This window comes from Vicia villosa, unplaced genomic scaffold (assembly GCF_029867415.1).
Source record: "Vicia villosa cultivar HV-30 ecotype Madison, WI unplaced genomic scaffold, Vvil1.0 ctg.002247F_1_1, whole genome shotgun sequence".
Lineage (NCBI taxonomy): Eukaryota > Viridiplantae > Streptophyta > Magnoliopsida > Fabales > Fabaceae > Vicia > Vicia villosa.
The window spans coordinates 35,884-53,069 of NW_026705875.1; positions in this window are offsets into that span (position 1 = coordinate 35,884).

Consider the following 17,186-nt stretch of genomic DNA (forward strand, 5'->3'; position numbering starts at 1 on the left):
AGGACGAAAACTGGGCTTTGAAATTGTTCGAAGGTTGGAAGGTAAAGGACTCACAACACGGGGGTTGGACCTGAAAATTTTGTCCGCATGGGGGAAAGGGACCACAGAGACTAGTGAGGACTAGACTCGATCAAAAGACATCGGTGAACACTGAAGAATCACAAAGATATTGATGCTTGCCAAGCATAAGAATTACATTGATCCCTCAGGCCAAAGGCGGGGTGTAACTCTTCAAGAGCGGCAATTATTCAAATTGCCACACACCAAGTATGGTTGTTCAAACGATTGAAAAATGAGATGGGTTGAATGCCCACCCTCATTCACGCTCTAATCTGCACACAGCATACAGGAAATAACCACGATAAGACTAGTAACGACTAGACTCGACAAGAAGATGGACGTAACCACTGGGAATTACGAAGATATCGATGCTTGTGAAGCATAAGAGTTACATTAATCCCTCAGGCCAAAGGCGGGGTGTAACTCTTCAAGAGTGGCAATCGTTCGAATTACCACACACCAAGTATGGTTATTCAAACGATTGAAAAATGAGATGGATTGAATGTCCACCCTCATTCACGCTCTAATCTGCACGCAGCATACGGGAAATAACCTCGGAGACAACGATTCTGACGAAGAAAGACATTGCATCCGATCCATGTTGGAGAGAGAAAACAAGACTTCTTTTGGGGATTAAGGATATCTGGTAACGACACCGTGGCTGGAGGAGAATTGTAATGTAGTGGAAGATATCAACCGGAGTTTGTAAGGACAACTTTTTATGTGGGGAAGTATCGTCGTCTTGATTGAGTGCTGATTTGTATTATATGGCTTATGCTTTGTATGCATGTTTGAATTTTTCTATGGCGTAATGCTCCATTTTGATGGATATGCTACGCTTTTGAGGATGCAATGTTATATGCAGTGAACGCTATATGCAGAGTGCCAAATAAAGGCATTAGTGAGGTAAACACCAGGGAGAATCCCCTTAGTGTTAAGAATTATGTACAGATGCCAATAGATATTGGACTTTGACTTGCAAGATGCACCTTCTGGTTGTTGGCTTGTAGAGTGTAGAATAACTTCTGACCTCTCACCATGTGCCACTGCTTGGAAGATTTTTAACTTGAGGAGATTCCCTCGATTCACCATGTTGGGGATGAGAAGTCCAGATAAGGAGCCTTAATTAGGGAAGTAGAACCTCTCCTGGGAGAAATAAACTCCAGTACTTGGGGAGAGAATAAGTTTCCAAGAAAAATCCGACGCACAAAGATAGGCAAGATAACACAAAAGATTGTCCCCCAAGCTTCATGACCCATGAAGAAATTTTCCCTAAAGGATTCTTGGAGAGATTTGTCGAATCTCGACGTAACTGCCTCAGATTGGTTGAACTCAAGAGAGATTCCTCGACATGATTGCCCCAGATTGATCAAAGCTTGAAGAGATTTATCGACATGATTGCCCCAGATATGCTGAATTTGAGAGGTCAAACCTCGACTTAATTGCCCCTGATTAGGTACACCTTACTAGAATCCCCAAGCTTTCTTTGGTTTGAAGTCAAACAAACATGGAAACAACTTTACCACGCTCAACGGAGTCTTCAAACTCTCCCCCACAGAGTAATCAAAGAATGCATCAACTGTTCATGCCCAACGGATTTCTTTAGAGAACCTGCCCCTTGATTGTCAATATTTGAGATGATTAGCTTTTACTCCTCGGAGTTCTCAAGTTTCTTGTACTTTGACATGATCACGTTACTCACTAATTCTCATCCTTGAAAATTTCCTTGATGTTAAGAACATATTTTGAATGCAAAAGAATGTTAATTCTGAGAATTATAATTCTAATGCAAAGCCTATGTTAGTCTTGAAGTTGGAAAACTTTTTTATGAAATGAGGTTGCGACCTCTTGTGACCGAATCACTAGTTGACACAACCTCGATTTTTGCATATGGAAGATAAAGCAAACGTACGATACCAACATGGATATGAGTCTCGCTTCATTGGGAGTCAGTTAAACGCTATCTCATCGGAGTGCACTTTCAAGATAAACCCTACTTCAATTAGGACTTTTAAGGGTTGTAATTTGGCCGGGTTCACGGTTTTTAGAAAACAAAGGATTCTTAGGCTCAAAATTATTTGTACCCACCCCCTTCGTGATGTTCTCCATTCATATGTTCAGTTAACTCGACACGAGTGTTCATCCCTCACAAGGAATTTGAAATGGTTGAGGAATCAATGAGGTTCTTTGGACATGGCGGTCGCTCACCTTTTATTCTTCTGATTCATTGTCACACGACTTTGTTCTTGCTTGGCAATTTCATCGTATTTTATTTTTATTATTATTTTTTTTTATGCTTCTTTTGTCATTTGTCTTTTCATCCTTTTCTTTTTATTATTTTTTTTTGCCATTTCTTTTTGCTATATTTTTTTTAACAAGTCGTATGACCTCGCATTATCTTTGATTCGTTGGAGGTGATTGCGACCGCCTCACTCATTTGATTTGATGAAGGATTACCATTGTGGTATCGTCATCTCTCGATCTCTTGATGGAATAAGGATAATCATTGCGGTTTTGACATTCCTCAACCTTTTGAAGGATAACCATTGTTGTATCCTTAGATGCATACCCTTTTGGTGAGTTTTGAAAGCTCGATCAAGTTAAATGAACACTACCCTGCCCCAAGGTTAAAATAAAGGTCTTTGTGATTAGAAAAGAAACTCCTACTTCAAGGCTCAAAGGGGTTATCGAGGGTTGCACTCCCTTATATCTCCGGTGTTTGAGGATTCGAAACAATGCCTGTACATCCTCAGTAGGGTTTTATTCAAAAACACACGATTAGAGATTTTGCATTTTTTTTATTTTTCATCAATCTCCCTCATCTTTTTGCCTAAGCAAGAGATTAGTAAAGTTGGTATCGTAATGCCAAATACATTTTATGAGTGAAAACGAATGGATTTCTTCAAGACAAACATAAGCAATGTATTTTTATTTTCATTCAACGATTAACAAGCTTTTACATGCTATCAATGCTTAAACACACAAAGGAAAATTACAAATGAGGATGCAATAAAGAAGCTAAATAAATGTCACTGTTGGGGAGACTTGACTCCGTCTGGACTTATTGCTCTTGAATACTTCTTGCAGTTTTGAGACCTCATAGGGACTTCAACTTATGCATGAACCTCTTGGAGTGAACGACACACAATCCTCAGTTGAATGGCTTTGTGTTCCAGCATGGTAGTCACTTAGCATTATCATGTGTTCCTTCCAAACACTTTAGATTACTTCAAAAGAGAACTCCAATGAAGTCACCCATGAGTTGTAAAATTTTGCCTTACTTTAGGGATTCGAGCAATGCGAATGATGCAATGCTCAAGATAAGAGTACGTCTTGCTTATCCCTCAATCGGGAGCCCCAAGCATAGATGTTGGAGAAGTATTCGCCATCAAACACGGAGGAACCTTGCATGGTCATCGAACTTAGAAAAGTTATATGTTGTAAGGAAAGCCTAAAACACCAACTAAAACACCGACCCTCAGGGATACAACTGAGCACAAGAACCTTGAGAATGAGAGATGCTTCCACAAAACACTCTTGATTACCACCTGGAAAAAGATTCTGACAAAGTTGCTTGGGAATTTGTGGTGCTTTTATTATTATCATACCAACCAGTTCAAACAAGGAAGTAGCCTTCAACAAAACAGGAAATACTGAAATGAGAATACATAAATGAAATGATGATTGCCATCCTTAAGGAGCCTTGACTCCGTCTGGGCTTATTGTTCTTTGGAGACTTTCTGAAATCCGTGCTATTACTTGGGCAAGGGAATTTCATTCACACACATGTTGATCGCGACTTTACGTGTCTATTAATCTGATGACTGCAAGTGCACAGTCGTGTCGTGTAGTTTTAAAAGATATCGAATCCACAGGGACTATGAATCGATCTTCCGTTATCTAAGGTTACTATGTAAAGCTAGGGCTACTAATATTTCGATTGTTCCTAAGTGAAAGTGATTGTGAGAAATAAAGAATATAATAAAAGACAGATATTAGTATGTATTTTATTTAACTTAAGGTGATCTGAAGGTCCATTGGCTTTTGCATAATTCGATTAAAAAATCTTTACTAATTCAATTGATTAAAAATCCTCGTCTCAAACTTTCGCTCTGTTGATTTAGATTACTATCCTATTCCTAATGTACGCTTTCGCCATCCCATTAGATTTTAGAAAAGCTTTTTGGAAACAACGCAATTAATAAAATGCCTGTTTTACGAAGTTGTTATCTATTTAAATCTCCTAATCTCAAACTTTCGCTCTGTTGACTCGGAACATGCTAATATCCCTAACGTACACTTTCGCCATCCCGCTCGAGTGTAAAAACAATTTTTGAAAATAAATAAGTTCCTAATTAGTTTTAATACGCTTTCGCCATCCTTAAAACTAATGTCCTATGTCTACTATCCAGTTAAAGATCTCAAACTTTTGCTCTATTGATTTTAATCTTTGACCGTCTTAAGATCTCAAACTTTCGCTCTATTGTTCTTAAGAGTTACTAATTAAATTAGACATATAAACCAAAAACAGGTGATAATTAACAAAACATAATTAAGCCAATTTATTTCGGATCCCTACGGTTAACTTACTTTACATACCGATATCTTAGTAATTTAGCCAGACATATTAATACAGTTAAGCATGCATGAATTAATTTGGCTTATAATAAAAGGCATGTTAATTGGCATATAATAGATCATGCAAATAAATATATAAATAAAGGCAACAAATATTAAACCTGAATTAAATAAATTGAAACTGAATCTTCGAGTACTGAACTTCCACCACAGGTTGGCTGGATCGTTCTTCGGAATTTAAACGGACGGAAAATAAAACAAGGAAAATAAAAAGCGATAAATCTAACGTAAGGCTAGATTTATAAAAGGTTCACAACAATTTCCGGTGTAGAAATCGTTGTGAGAAAATAACTGTTTGAATTAAAGGAAAGCAGAAAATATAATGCACGGAACAATTTCGGCAGCACTTCGTTAGCAGGAAATCAGACGTTTTGGACTGAAGTGACTGCTTCTATTTATAGGGGAGCTTCTGCAGTTGGGATGCGTGAAAGTAGGGACTTCTCAGACTAGGACTTGGAGACGTGCGCCTCCACTTCTTTAGGGAGACTCAGCACACGACTTGAGACGTGCGTCTCAAGTGGAGAGAATTTAGGAGTGGTTGGAGACGGGCGTCTCCTCTTGGTGACGTGGCAGAAGAACGTTGGAGACGTGCGTCTCCACTTGCTTGTGTGATTTGGGCCACGCACAATTGATCCTTCATGGGCTGGGTCATTAGCTTTGCACATTTTGGGTCTTATTTGCACCTCCTTTTCACTTCAGCACCCATTTTTCATCTTTTAGGCACAAATAGTGGTCATTTTTAACTCCATTTCCTCTCCTTTTCACAAATAGTCTCAATAAGATGGTAAAACCTGAAACAAAGCAAAAACTCGCGTAATATCATAATAAATCAACATAATAAACGGAAAATGCTATAAATATCTTTGGATTTCAGGCTAAATATACGATATAAAATCGTGTTATCACATGTTTCCTCCTTGAAGGGTTATATACCTCTCGTCAATCAACTGTTGTACTTTAGCTTTGAAAGCGTTGCAGTCTTTAGTGGAGTGCCCTGCTGATCCAGCGTGATACCCACATTGCACATTAGGGTCATACCCAGGTGGAAACGGATGGGGTGGAGGCTTCAGAGATTTGGGAACCACCAATGAGCTTTGGACTAGATATGGCAAAAGTTTACTGTATGTCATAGGAATCTGGTCCAAAGGAGCATTTCTTCGTCCCAAATTATTTCTAGGTTGGCGTTGATTTGGATGACCTTCTTGATATGGAGCACATTGCTTTTGTGGCATATATTGGATCGGTTGTTGTTGGATCATATGGGGTTGTTGATGATTCAAATACCCAATTTGTTCAGGTGTCTTCCCCTTTTGATTTGGCCGTGAAACAATAAAGGACTGACAGAGTGGAGGATCCGGAATCCAAGATAGTGCATTGTGCTTCTGACCATAAGTAGATCTGGCATAAAAGTATGAATCAACATTTTATTCCACCACAGTTGAAGCCCTATTGCTTTGAACACTCATACCCTCAGGGGTGAACAAAATCACTTTTGAGTCAATGAGATCTTGAATTTGATATTTCAGCGCCCTATAATTCTCAATATCATGACCAGGTGCCACAGAATGGAACTCGCAACGAGCATTGGCATCATAACCAGGGGGGAGCGTTTTAGGCATGGACAAATCTCGTAGCTCAACCAGCTGAAGTTCCAGCAAGCGAGGAAGTAACTGAGCATAAGGCATCGGGATCAGATCGAGAACCCTCTGGGGCATCTAAGGTTTTTGCCCACACATTTGGCCCCCTCGATTCATTCTAGGGACATGGACCAATTGTCGTGGAGGTTCTGGCACTTGAGGTTGAGGGAGAGGTCCCTGAGGCATCCCATGAATGGGAAGAGATCCTATTGAAGAAAAGAGATCGACGACCTCTGTTGCAGTAGTAGGAATAATATCACCTTCCTTTCTTAGTACCTTTTTCAGAACTTCCATGACCAGATTCACTTGAGTCCTCAACTGATTGTTTTCCTCTTTTAGTGCATCCTGATTATGGATGAAGTCTTGCATCTCCAACATAAGATGACCCATTTGTTCCCTCATCTCATCCATTTCCTCATGGAGTTGTTCCATAGTTAATCTCGGAGCTCGTGGCGGTGAGAAGTCAAATATGTTGTCGATCTTGAAATCTGGATAGAAAGGGTCCCATAAGTCTTTGAAAGAGTCGTGAAATGCATGATGGTATGAATGTATGTTTCATTTCAAAGGGATCCTAAAGTCCTTTCACACTTTTTGTTCTCTTTTGGAATCAAAGCCCCCTTTTTTTTTATAGAATATCTTTTCTTTTTTCTATTTTTTTTTCTCTTTTTTTTTTTGAAATAGACTTTAGGATCCCCCACAAATGAAGTGGATAAAGCAATGATGTTATGCAATGCAAAAGCATGGGATCAATGTCCATATAATCTTAGTAACCAATGTGCAATACTCTGAATAACTGAGGTAAAACCTCTGCATAGGTCAAATGTCACAGGATCAAAGGTTCAACGCCTTTCTGAATACCAGAATATCAAGCACCATGAGAACAGACTAAATAAAGGTCCGACCTCAAATATGAAGAGCCAATGGTATGTAGGAGCCAAGGTTTCCTGTCCCACCCCAATCTCACAGGTATGTAGTCTAGACACGGACTAGTGGTCCCTAATGGTCACCAGGGTCTACAGTTCCCATGGGGTACAAAGTGTTTGAGGCAACAAGCGTGCCAGACACAGTGTTCCATGAAAGAACCTCGCCAAGTTGTGGTACCCCATGTCAAACTCGATCATAGCAAGCGCTACGGGAGTCAACATGAGCATCCACGCTAATCCTATGTGTCACTGGCTTGGGTAGTGGGCCTTTTACCACACGAAAACCCCCCACCTACAAAACAGAGCATAAAAATATTTGGCCCCCACAAGGGACCCATAATATAGTCCAGATGCATGATGTGCAAGCGGAAATAAACATGATATGCAAACATATATACAGAACACATAAACAAACAAAGAAACACCCAATAAACAAACAACAAACAGAGGCTAGGATCGACTTGCTTAGGGTCCCCAGCAGAGTCGCCGGCTGTCGCACGCTCGAGAAAAAATGAACAGAGTCGCCACCAATATATTTATCCCATAAGGGAAAGGAATATCAGAAAACCTAGGAAAGGCTAAGAACAGGGTCTTGCGACCAGAGAATCTAGGTACAGGAGTCGGTTACACAAGGGGAAGGTATTAGCACCCCTCGCGCCCATCGTACTCGATGGTATCCACCTATGTTTGTTTCTATCTAAATGGTGTATACTATGTTTGTGCCTACATGCGAATGAATGCAAAAGAAATACGGGGAAAAGAAGGAATATTTACAATTGTGCTTGTTCAAGCCCCGCGACTTGATACCTACGTATCCTTTTCAGGAATCAGAGCGCCGTAGTTCGGCTCAAGATTTTCTGTTTGTTTTTGTGTTTTTTAGTTGGGCGGAGTTAACGTTCGCGCTCTTGCATAAGGGGACAGCATACGATGCGTTCGAGCGGAGATAACATTGCCCTTAAGAAAATGAGATGAGAGAGAGATTTTGAGTGTTTCGAGGAAATCCCTTAAGCAATGGAAACTCGAGTTACTCTTTTGTTGGTGTTTTTTAGAAATTGGGAACTTACGCTCGAATGGTTCCCTAAAGCAAGGGAGATCCAAGCACTCGAATGATTCCCTTAAGCAAGGGAGATTCAAGCTTCCATTCCCTTGCTTTAGGGAATCATTCGAGTGCTTGGATCTCCCTTGCTTTAGGGAACCATTCAGGCGTAAGTTCCCAAATTCTAAAAGACACAAACCAAAGAGTAACTCGAGTTTCCCTTGCCTTGGGGATTTTCTCGAAACACTCAAACTCTCTCTTTTCTCTCCTTTCTTAAGGGCATTGTTATCTCCGCTCTATTGCATCCTAGGCTGTCCCCTTATGCAAGAGCGCGAGCGTTAACTCCGCCCAACTAAAAAACACAAAAACAAACAGAAACATGTGAGCCGAACTACGGCGCTCTGATTCCTGAAAAGGATACGTAGGCATCAAGTCGCGGGGCTTGAACGAGCACAATTGTAAATAATTCCTTCTTTTCCCCGTATTTCTTTTTGCATGCATTCACATGTAGGTAGTGTCGCGGGGAAAAATCGTTATCTTTTTTCGGGATGAGACACCTGATGCCTTCTTTGGGCTCGAGTGCTCAAAAAATTATTTTTCTTTTGTACGGACCAAACTTTTTATTGTTTCCAAAGGAGGAAAAGGAAAAAAGTTGCAACAACCTAAAAACAGATGCAAAGCCTGAAACTAAAAGCAATGCATAAGTGGGGGAGAGATTCCAGGTAAGAGGGTTGGTTATACGAAGGGAAGGTATTAGCACCCAACGTATCTATAGTACTCTATAGGTTTCTTTGTTTTGTTTATTCCATTCTTTTGTGGTGGAGGTTCTTGTGAGATAGGTGGGACCTAAGGTGTTTGTTTGATTATGCTCGCAAAGATCATCGCGATCCTCTGCATACATATCCCTTAGAGGGAATCAGAGCATCTGTAGCTCGGGGTCTACGGGTGCTAAGGTTTGAATGGTTTTTTTTGTTTTGTTTTGCTCGCCAAGGATACGACCTTGTGCCTACGTATTCTCAAAGGGATGTTGAGAAAGTCAGAGCAATCGTAGTTCCCACTTATGCTAGTGGAAGCAAAGGAAAAGAGACAAATGTCATCTTAATGTTCGATGTATCTAATCTATATCATCACATACATCTGTTTGTTTTTTGTTTGAAAATCTTTTCATTATAAGCCCTGGGCCATGCCACTTATGGCGCTTAGAATGATAAAGATGTTTTTGTTGTTTAACCAGCCTTGTGGCAAAAACTTTCAATGAAGTCAGCCTTGTGACAAAAAGTTTTGATTAATCAGCCAGCCTTGTGGCAAAAGTTTCAATGAAGTCAGCCTTGTGACAAAAACTTTGATTAATCAGCCAGTACGGTGGCAAAACGGTTTGATTGATTAGCCAGCCTTGTGGCATAAAAGTTTGATTGATTGATTGTTTGTGATGATATAGAAGAGATACTCCTATCATAGAGATGATAAATGTCTAATCTCCTAGGGTATTTGATTTGGATATTGGGGATGCTTATAAGAAGCCCGTGGGTCCTTGTACGAAGCCCAAGAGGAGGCTATCCGAGGGTCCTTGCGTTGTAAGCCCAAGAGGAGGCTATGGGAGGGACAATCCAGGGTCCTTGCATTGTAAGCCCAAGAGGAGGCTATGGGAGGGTCACTCGTTTGTACAAAGCCCAAGGTGAGGCATGGTATAGTTGGTTTGAGCTCTTAGAGCGATTTCACCGGGAAACCATACTCTATGTCCTAACCTAAACTAGGGAGATTCTTTGCACGAAGCCCAATAGGAGGCTATGGGGAACCTAGTGTTGTACTAAGTTGAACAAGCACACATATCACACATATGAACAAACATGAACAAGTATGAACAAACATGAACAGGTATGAACAATTATATATATGACAAAGTGTGTGTATATAATGGAGTTTATGAAGGAAATATACCTGTAAGCATGATCCATTTGTATACACGGGGGCTCGGGACTCATACTCGGGGAGAGACCCATTGAGTTTATTCAAAGCTATGTAAACAGGTATTTACAAAAGGGCTTGGGACTTATACCTACATGGAGGCCCATGGTATATTTTTGGGAAGATTTAAAGAAAACCTTCATTTTTGATTTGTTGTTCGAAGTTAAAAAACAAATTGAACGAGATATATACAAAAAGGTGTGTGTACAATGAAATACCTAATTTCATGTACAGGAATGGGACTTATACCTATGTGGAGGCCCATGTTTTATTTTATAAAACATGGTTGATGGTTTTATTTACAGGCGTGTCGTTTGAAAAACTGTTTGAAAGTTTGTTTTGAAAGAGTTTTCTGTACAAAGAAAAACTGTAAAAGAAAGAGGAAAAGGGACTTATACTCTCTAATATTCGAGAGGCCCAGGTTTTGAAAATCAATTGATTAATTAAAAAGATTTAATCAATAGTTTCCTTTGAAAATCAAAAAGAAATGGTTTATCGTTTTTGAAAAGAATCGCGATCGCTTGTTTTAAAATGATTTGAATTTGACAAAAATCAACTTAATTAAGTTTAAATCAAATTTTAATGCTTAATTAAGACCTAAGTGATTTAGGGTTTGATCACAAAAATATTTACAAGTGATTAGGTTTGAAAATTAAATGAAAAAAACAATATTTAAAGTATTTAAAAACACTTAAAAATGTATCATTTTAAACCTAATTAAAGACATATTAAATAAATCCTTTTTTGTGATTTTTTTTGATATTGTCAAAATATGTATATTAAATAAGAGGTGTGTAAAAAATGAGTGAAAAATGAGTTAATTTGATTGGTTAAATAATTGGTGAAGTTTGTTAAAAAAATGAAAGAAAAATAGTGTCAAAAAATTGGTTTTGGTCCTACTAGTGCTTGAACCCACGCCCTCTCTCTCACCGGCCAAAACCTGGACCAACTGAGCCACGCTTGTGGCTTGTTAAACATACGCGTTTGATAAAATATATTTTAAATCAAGAATTTGAATTTCCCAAACCAAATCTGGCGCCAAGAACACAACCCTAACTGATTTTTGAATTTCTTCAAATCTGTGTTGTTTTGATCGATCAAAGGGTCTATCTCACTCGGTTTTTCACGAGGAACATGATGGTGGTCTTTGATTTCATTTATTTTAACTCTAGGGCCATTGATTCTCTGATGAACACGAAGAACCCTAATTCTATGATTCATTCTAAAATTGTGTATGATTGATGAATTATGAAATTGATTGAGGGCTATTGATCAGTGATAGTGCAGAAACAAGATAGCAACTCAATTTTTCATTTATGATGCATGTATGTATGAGTTTGAAGTTCAAGAGAGCTTACCTTCAAAAACGGCCAACCGGAAATTGAAATCGTGCCTGGAGGTGTTACAGATGTTGTTGCTCAATCTGGACAGCTTCAATGGACCTTAGGGAAGGTGTCTGGATGCTTGGAACAGTTTGAATTCATCTGAGCTAAGCTATGGAACCCGATCTGCAGAGCTTTGGAGAGTGAATCGAATTTGATGATGGAGGTGTTTCAGATCATGGATGATGGTTGGGACAGTTCATATGAAGTATATGGATGGTGTTAGAAGTGTTAACTTGGACAGATATGGCCTGGAATTGATTTTGGCATGATAAAGCTTAGGTTATGCATATTTGAGAAGTGAGGTAGTGATTTTGAGTTTTAGGTGTTTTTGGGGTGTATGGATGGATAAAACACATCCCATATGGTGTTTGTGGCTTGTGAGAAGCATCACTTTGCTCAGAACTTGCAAGGTTTAGAGGTTGAGTTTTCTACCTCTTTGAAAACTATGAAACTTGTAATTCAAGAAAGAAAGAGAAAACCTATGCTTTGTGAGGTTTTGGTGTGAATTGAAGAGTGGAAATGACCTCTATTTATAGGCCAAAGTGTCTGAACTCAGAGCTTTGCAACTTGCTTCAAGAAGTGATGATTTGGCATTTGGAGATAGAAAGGAATCTTACCATTTAATGCAAAATGGTTAAAGTGACTTAACCATGGTTATTTCTCTAAGCTTCTTATCTCTTTCCATTCTGATCTCAAATCAGAAAAATATCATTCAATCATTGCTTTGGTGTGTCATCACTTGAATTATAGGCCATATAGTATTTGAACTTAGTGAAAATGGCTTGTAATTTCATGCATAATGGCTTCTAATTGCAAAAATCAAAACCATAGCTACACTCCATATTTTTTCATGCTCTTGGACATTTTGGAAAGCTCATGTTACATACTTCAAAACCCTAGTTGAAAGTTTCTTCAAGACCCTTAAGGAAATGGGTGAAAAAGATCCATGAACTTTGAGAAAAATGAAGTTTCAAGTGAAATTTTCCAAAGATGCCAACTTTGAAGCTCCATATCTCTTAAATGGTTGATCTTATGGAAACAATTTATATGTGTCAAAGTTGTTTATTGGATCAAAATCTACAACTTTCATGTTGGAAGTTTTTTTCAGTTTGTAGGTGAAATTTTGAGAAATTCCCTTCCAAAGTTTGGAAAAAACCATGAAAAACACTTAGAAAAAATTTTCTAAGTATGAAAGTCAAACTTTGACTTTTTGATTCTTGATTGATTTTCTTGATTTTTCTTGATCAAATGACTTCATATATCATATATTGATGATTCAAAACTTCAAAAGTCATGGTTGACCAAAATTCTCCAAAAGTCAATGGTGATCTTGTACAGTTTACTTTTTCAGACGAATCGCGTTTCTGGAGATTTCAAATGAAACAGGCTATCCTCACCAAATGAATGGTATGAATGGATCACATTGAAGCATTAGAGGTTATTGAGCCATGGTTTGAGTTGTGGCACCATGTCCTGATTAAAAAGTCAGTTGTTCAGTGAATTAGGTCAAAAACCCTAATTGTCGACCTGATGAAATTGATGACTGTGGATCTTGAATTGAGATGTAATTTCCATTGTATATTGTCATAGGGATTATTTGAGGATGATTGAAACATTTGATTGACCTCCTGGGGATTTTTAGGGTTTCCCAAATGTGATCCCTGATTTCAGTCCCTGATAGTTCAAAACCCTAATCTGAGGATTTGTTTGATCAGTCTCTGGGTGAGGGATGTCTTGATCCAATAAATTAGGTCAAGATAATGCACTTGGGGTCTTGAAGTCATGTCCCAAGTCATTAGATCAAATTCTGAGCAAAAGTCAAGAGTATGCTGTCTTCAGTCAAAACCCTAATTTGGTTGATTCAGAGCCTTTGAGCTTGTTGAAATGAATCTCTGAGGACCAAATGTTGATTGTTGATGAAGATGATTCATTTGAGATGAAGGGAGAACAAAACCCTAATTGATTGTTGCTTGTACTGATGAGTGATTTCTTGTTTAAATCCTGCTGAGTCACAAGTAACAAGCACAAGCTATGCAATTTGTTAAAGATGCAAATGATGTATATGCAAATGATATGAGGTGGTATCTTAGGTCAAAAATTGGGGTATGACAGGTAGACATAGTACACACCCTTTAGCTAGAAGCAAACATAGGTGGATACCATCGAGTACGATGGGCGTGAGGGGTGCTAGCACCATCCCCTCGCGTAACCGACTCCCGTACCTAGATTCTCTGGTCGCCAGACCTTGTTCCTTCCTTTGTTAGGTTTCCTGATATTCCTTTCCTTTATGGGATAAATATATTGGTGGTGACTGTCGCGGGCGAAAAACCGTTTTATTCCTTTTTTTTTGTGGGATGAGACACCTGATGCCTTCTTTGGGCTCGAGTGCTCATAAAAAAAGATTTTTCTTTGTTTCGACCAAACTTTTTATTATTTCCAAAGGAGGAAAAGGAAAAAAGCTGCAATAACCTAAAAGTGGGGGGAGAGATCTTGGGTAAGAGGGTTGGTTATACGAAGGGAAGGTATTAGCACCCAACGTATCTATAGTACTCTATAGGTTTCTTTGCTTTGTTTTTCATTCCACTCTTGTTGAGAGGTTCTTGTTGAAATAGGTGGGACCTAAGGTGTTTGTTTGATTATGCTCGCAAAGATCATCGCGATCCTCTGCATACATATCCCTTAGAGGGAATCAGAGCATCTGTAGCTCGGGGTCTACGGGTGCTAAGGTTTGAATGGTTTTTTTGTTTTGTTTTGCTCGCCAAGGATCGACCTTGTGCCTACGTATTCTCAAAGGGATGTTGAGAAAGTCAGAGCAATCGTAGTTCCCACTTATGCTAGTGGAAGCAAAGGAAAATAGACAAATGTCGTCTAAATGCTAGATGTATCTAATCTATATCATCACATACATCTGTTTGTTTTTGTTTGAAAATCTTTTCATTATAAGCCCGGGGCCATGCCACTTAGGGTGCTTAGAATGATAAAGATGTTTTTTGTTGTTTAAGCAGCCTTGTGGCAAAAGTTTCAATGAAGTCAGCCTTGTGACAAAAACTTTGATTAATCAGCCAGCCTTGTGGCGAAAGTTTCAATGAAGTCAGCCTTGTGACAAAAACTTTGATTAATCATCCAGTACGGTGGTAAAACAGTTTGATTGATTAGCCAGCCTTGTGGCAAAAAAGTTTGATTGATTGATTGATTGTTTGTGATGATATAGAAGAGATACTCCTAGCATAGAGATGAAAAATGTCAAATCTCCTAGGGTATTTGATTTGGATATTGGGGGATGCTTATAAGAAGCCTGTGGGTCCTTGTACGAAGCCCAAGAGGATGCTATCCGAGGGTCCTTGCATTGTAAGCCCAAGAGGAGGCTATGGGAGGGACAATCCAGGGTCCTTGCATTGTAAGCCCAAGAGGAGGCTATGGGAGGGTCACTCGTTTGTACAAAGCCCAAGGGGAGGCATGGTATAGTTGGTTTGAGCTCTTAGAGCGATTTCACCGGGAAACCATACTCTATGTCCTAACCTAAACTAGGGAGATTCTTTGCACGAAGCCCAATAGGAGGCTATGGGGAACCTAGTGTTGTACTAAGTTGAACAGACACACATATCACACATATGAACAAGTACAAATAAATATGCACAAGTACATGAACAAGTATGAACAGTTATATGAACAGTTATATATGACAAAGTGTGTGTATATAATGGAGTTTATGAAGGAAATATACCTGTAAGCATGATCCAGTTGTATACACAGGGCTCGGGATTCACACTCGGGGAGAGGTCCACTTGAGTTTATTCAAAGCTATGTAAACAGGTATTTACAAAAGGGCTTGGGACTTATACCTACATGGAGGCCCATGGTATATTTGGGAAGATTTAAAGAAACCTTCATTTTTGGTTTGTTATTCAAAGTTAAAAACAAATTGAGATATGTACAAAAGGCGTACAATGAAATACCTAATTTCATGTACTTGAGTGGGTATGTACAAAAGGGCTTGGGGCTTATACCTACATGGAGGCCCATGGTATATTTAAAAAGCTTTGAAATTGCTTTGAAGATGATTTGAAAATTGTTTGAAAAGATTTTATTTTGAAGAAGTTTTATTGTTTAAAAAAACTGTTTGGAAGTAATTTGGAAAAAGTTTTCTGTTAAAAAAAACTGTACAAAGAAAGACGAAAGGGACTTATACTCTCTAATATTCGAGAGGCCCCACATCGTTTTGAAAATCAATTGATCAATTAAAAAAAGATTTAATCAATAGTTTCAAAAAGAAATGGTTTATTGTTTTGAAAAGAACGATCGTTTGTTTTAAAACAATTTGAATTTGACAAAAGTCAACTTAATTAAGTAAAAAAATCAAATTTTAATGCTTAATTAAGACCTAAGTGATTAGGGTTTGGTCACAAAAAATATTTACAAGTGATTAGGTTAAGAATCAAATGAAAAACAATATTTTAAAGTATTAAAAAACACTTTAAAACATGTCATTTTAAACCTATTTAAAAATGTATTAAATAAATCTTTTTTTGTGATTTTTTTTGATATTCATAAAATATATGTGTTAAATAAAGAGTGTACAAAAAATGAATGAAAAATGAATTAATTTGATGTGTTAATTAATTAATTAAAGTTGTAAAAAAAATGAAGAAAAACAAGTGTTAAAAAAAATGGTTTGGTCCCTAGAGGACTTGAACTCGTGACCCTAAGGTCACCAACCAAAACAACAACCAGCTGAGCCACGCTTGTGGCTTGTTAGTAATACGCGCTTGGTAGAATATATTACTCAACTGAATTTCAAAACTTATGAACCAAAAAACGCGCCAAGAACACAATCCCAATTTGAATTTGAATTTTCTGAAAACTGAACCAAATTGATCAAGTGAAGGGTCTAACTCACTCGTTTTTTCATAAGGATCATGATGGTGGTCTTTAATTGCATTTATTTTCACTCTAAGGCTATCAATTTTCTGATGAACACGAAGAACCCTAATTCTATGATTCAATCTGAAATCGTGTATGTGCAAGTTATGATGCAATTGATTGAGGGTTAATGATCCTCATGTGTGCAGAAATGAGATGGTATGTTCATATTTCATTTATGATGCGTGGAGAGTAGAGTTTGAAGTTCAAGTGCACTTACCTCAAAAACGGCCAAACTGGGAATTGGATTTTGATCTGGAGGTGTTACAGATGCTTTGTATCAATCTGAATAGCTTCTATGATGATTATGGAAGGTGTCTGGATGTCTGGAACAAGTTGAATTCATCTGAGCATGGCCATGGCACCCGATCTGCAGTTGCTTCAAGTATGAATCGAATTTGAAGATGGAGATGTTTCAGATCATATGTGAGTGTTTGGATAGTTCATATGTGATATATATGAGGTGTTGGAAGTATTAGCTTGGACAGAAATGATCTTGAATGGATTTTGGCATGATAAGGCCATGGTTATGCATATTTGAGAAGTGAGGTAGTGATTTTGAGCTTGAGGTGTTTTTGGGGTGTATGAGTGGTTCAAACAAGTTTCAAATGATGTTTATGAG